We start from the raw sequence: 4,965 nt of genomic DNA, 5'->3' as shown, positions 1-4,965 counted from the left end.
TAGAATGCTCGCCTCGCCATCAGAAGGCCAGTTAAATCAGATTCCGATATTGTATGAGTACTTTTTTAATGTTATTTCTTTCATTCATTGTTTGTTTTCTACTTACAATGGACAACGACAACAACGCCGACACCGGCTTTTTTGCTACACGGGGCACTTACGCTATCGCATAAAAGGACTGTTGAATGCAACGTTGACAGGAAACTTAAAGCCGTCATCTTCCGTCGTCCAAAGTTACAACAGCGAATAGGCTCATAGCGAGATTGAACGAGCGCCGTAACATCCTTCGCTGAACCTTCAATACCGCATCATACGGTATGACGTCACAGTTAGATTTCACCCGCGCAGCCTCTAATTCGCGGGCGCACGACTATCCGTCTTCCCCGGCACGCTTTCAGGGGGCGGGGAAGAGGACGCTCATTTCCGGTGGAAATAAAATTGTCCAATCAACCACTTACCCGCGCAGAAATGAAATTCAGACTGCGCTAAACGGGACCTCAGGAGACGCGCCTCGAAAAGGAAAGCTCCCGTTCTAAACAATTGATGGAAATTTAGCCGTTAGGTATACAAGCCGTTACTTTAACACAAACTAAAAGAAGCCGTGTTGGAGAAGGCACTCCGCACGGTTACTCCTGTTCTATCTCGACCACCGGTGGCTGCATTTCGATGGAGACGAAACGAAGAGGCGCTTGTGTGCTGTGCGACGTCAGGACACGCTAAAATCTCCAGGTGACCAAAAATACTCCATAGCCACCTACTACTGCTCGTCTTTCTCTTTTTTCACTTTAATTCCCAATTTCTTCCATTCTCTTACAGCGTAGATCATATGAATACAGAAACAAGTATGACAGATACGGCGCCATTTCTTTCCAACACGAAGGAAATACGCACTTCACGCGCGAATTTTCTGGGACGTTGTTTTCGTTTCGAAATTGTAACTTAGCGCACTTTGGGTATCATTAACTGTGCTTTGTCAATTCCTATATAGCATCCATGTTGTAGCTATATAGAAGGCTATATTGGGATAGCGGTGTGAGCCGCCGCCATATACGCCTCTGTTGTGTGTAATTGTCCACAAAAATTGCGATACAGCGCCTTCCTTTCCACAAATATTATTTTAAACAATTGATATAAGCCCCGCAGTGGTGGTCCTTGTGAAGCGAAATCTTCACTGGGCCAGCTGCAGTGCGGCGTATTGCCGTTCCCCCAAAATTGCAGCAATGCAGGTGCTCGGTACGTAACTAAAGCTAAAACAGCAAAAAGCAAGTCATTCAAGCTTTACTCTTTGTTCCAGCATACAGCGCACAACGCAAACCTAAATGCACTACTAATAAAAGAGGTTTCTGTTTAACATTACTTACAATAGAGACCTTAATACATCAATTGCGTCCATCGCACTTTCTGTGGCACTTGAATAAGTTAACTTAGGTTTCCGGCGTGGCGTAAATCTGTTTTGTCAATGATAGGAACCCGCAACTTCTTTCTCTTCACTAGTTGTGTTTCAGCGATTTAAACGGCGATTGCTGATCAAAGTGACGATGATGATGAAAAACATTTCTTTATTATATACACAGGAAGAGTACGGAAGCAGTCCTTAAGGGGCTCCATTTACAATTACTAGATGGGCTCCCATTTACGGAAGCCCATTGGCTTCGGCCGCGGCCCGAGCCGGCTCATTGCGCAATCAGATCAGAGTAGCCGAGCAGGACCGCCACAGTCCTCCCAGGAAGTGTTGGGTAGGGTGGGAGGTAGAATGGGGATTTTTGGAATGCCCACGCCGTGTGGAAAATGTCCGAGGATTTTTCCTCAGAGTGCGGGCGTTTCCCCGTGCAAGTGGGGTCAAAATATTTTAATACTGTCGACTACAGCAAAGTTTCGGTGTAAAGGCAGATAATGTGCTACTCCAAGATTTTGAGCTTCTTGCAGTGCTTATGATAGATTGGATTGCTGGATTGATAGAATTGAAATATTTCTTTGAACTGTAGGTGGGATTGGGTTCGGAGTTCGGATCGGTGGGAAAGTGAGCGCGCGGGCGGCTGCATCGGCCGTTTCGTTTCCCTCGAGGCCAGTGTGAGCCGGAGTCCAGAGAATCGCTGCATGAGTGGGGGCACAAAGGTATTTGCTGTTTTGCAAAATGCTGCCAGGCGACCCCTGAACATGTACCCCTGAGTATGTACCCCTGGTCGATATTGTGGCAGGTACCCCTCGAGTCAGTCATGATGACCCGTTTGTCCTGACCTGTGGCGGCTAGCGCGATAACAACTTCTTCCGCGTGTGTTATGTTTTGTGCACGGAAAGTGAGTCCGTTTATTACAGTCTTTTGAGGGACGACTGTGGCCGTGTACCAAGCCCCATGGTGCGGGCCGGGGGCGTCCACGTAGATTACTTCATATCTGTGTCTCTAGTGGCTAGCCCACGCGAGACGTCTGTCATTATGGTCCTCTCGTGTCATGCTGCAATCAGTAATCGTGCAAAGCGGCGTCTAGGGCATCTACCATTTATCTGAAATCGATTGATAGTAAGACTTCTGAAACCGGCATGAACTGCCCTCCAAATGACATGAGCAACGACGCATTGCTGGGCCATGTGATGATAAGATTTTTGAAGTGGGCAGTTGAGGCATTGCGCTGTCCGCACTATAGTGCCTAGAATATACTCTAGGCACTATAGTCCGCACAACGCCCCAACGTTGCAGCCGGTCTCATGTAGGCAATACCAGCCACTCCAATAGCCACATAAAGTCACGTAAATGACCTGGCAGAATTGATGCTGTGAGTGGCAACCAAGAAATGGAATCCGCAATTCGCCTGCGTTCTGCACGCACATGCGGAAGCAAAGTTCCCATTGACTCTACTACTCTATACACCGAGACGGATATATTCCGGCAGACACGGCGGGTGTGGCGCCGAAGTGCCACCATACACGAATAAAAAAAACAGCATCCGGAAAGCCTGTGGAACCCTGTTGAGCGGTACACCAGAGACAAGCTTCCTGACCCTTGTGCCTAAATGTAGTAGGCGAGCACCTGAGCTGGACACTCATCTCCTTGCAGCAAACGAAGAAGGTGGCGCAGTGCCAGCAGCCGGCAGCAGACAAAGAAGGAAAGGCAAACCCCCCTGCCCTTCTAACGCGGCTGGCCGAGTGCCGCACGGCATAGCTGTTCCGCGCGCCCTGCCCAAAAGAAATGATCTTACAAGAAACTGAAGGGAACGTAAAACCCCGAGAGCAGGATACGTTACATACGCAAGGTACCATATTCGGCCGCAAAAGACATCGTGGGCAAGGTAGCGTTTCTCCAGCATGGGTAGTTCAAAAGCACTAGCCGTAGCCACCTTGCTGCGCACCTCGTTTAAGACCAACTCCATACCGAAGATACACTCATAATCAGTGCCAAGGATGCGGATGATGTCGCTGTGAGTAATTTGTAGGGCACCATTGAGGAAAGCGTCTGGCCTGCCAGTTAAAAGATATTTACTTTTGCCAAAATTCGGAGCAGCCCCAGACACCTTGCCGTATCTGTCAAAAAGGTGAAGGCAGCGCCGCAGGCTCGCTTAATCACACAGATCCCAGATGACAGCGTAATGTTATCTGCGTAGGCATTTACTCGCAGCGTCTGACATCCTGGGAGAGGGTGGCCACGGATACTCTGGTCTGCAATGATAGCCCTCAAATAAGGCTCTTAGCTAAGTGAAAACAAAAGAGGCGAGAGGGGACTACCTTGTCGGACACCGCACGTCACAGGGAAAAGGGCACTCTCCCTCCCATCCACCGCTTGTGCCCGTTGAATGCCACCTAGATGCTTTTAAATAAACATATGAAATTTTATGGAAACTGAAAAACATCTAGAACGCCGAATATGTAGCCATGTTCGGGCCGATCAAAAGCTTTTTCTCCTCGATCTGAATGAACATGGATACCACTAGCTAAACACCTGCGTGAGTAATCAATAATGTCACGAGTGGTATACGACAACCTATGTATTTCCCTGCCAGGAACAGAGCACACCTGATGGCAACCAATGAGGTAGGCCATCACATTCCTCATGCGTCGAACCACGATGGCTGCAATGGCCTTGTAGTCTATGTTGAGAAGCGTGATCGGCCTCCATTCTTCTGGAAGAGATGACCAAGGATCACGTTTTGGGATCAAAATTATTCGCCCTCTCCGAAAATTGGTCGGATAATCTACGGGTGAAGTACATTGGTCAGTACGGGGCCGACAACGTCCAAGAAACCTAAATAAAAGTTTATAGGGAGCCCATCAGGCCCAGGCGCTGACCCGCGTTTCATTGACTGTAAGGCTGTTAAATAAAAATTGGTTCACAGGAAGGGAAAGGCGCAGTAACTGTCACACTTGCTCTGTGGACACCCGAACCGCGCCGTAAGGGAAGGGAGGAAAGTGGGAATGAAAGTGGAAAGAGAGAAAGAGGAGCCGTAGTGGAGGGCTACGGAGTAATTTCGACCACCTGGGGATCTTTAACGTGCGCTGACATCGCACAGCACACGGACGCCACTTCGTTTCGCCTCCATCGAAACGCAGCCGCCGGGGTCGGGTTCGAACCCGGGAACTCCGGCACAGTAGTCGGGCGTCTTACCACTGCACCACCCTGGCGGGGCACTGTAAGGCTGTCTTGACCTCTTTTAAAGCGGGAAGTGCGCAAAGTACATCACGTATTTCAAGGCTCACCAGCGGCAACCCAGCTAACATTTGATGCGTCTCTACAACCCCTACATCAATCGCGATATCCGAAAACGCGATGGCTTCGAAGTTCGCCAAGAAACGCATACACTAACGAGTCTGATGGGACGCAGAGTCGAGCGCTCTACTCAAGGCTGGGCTATGGGTGTAAGTTATTCGCGCAAATCGAAGCACCTCGGGATGTGCAGATAAACTGCGCCTCCCACGCCAGGCAGCCACCGAAAGGGACGATGCTCCTATAAGGCGTTCATAGCGGCTTCGTAACTC

This window comes from Amblyomma maculatum, chromosome 11, assembly GCF_055883805.1.
Source record: "Amblyomma maculatum isolate TAMU_Amacu chromosome 11, ASM5588380v1, whole genome shotgun sequence".
NCBI lineage: Eukaryota > Metazoa > Arthropoda > Arachnida > Ixodida > Ixodidae > Amblyomma > Amblyomma maculatum.
The sequence above is the reverse complement of the archived record's forward strand: the minus strand, read 5'-3'. Positions refer to the sequence as shown.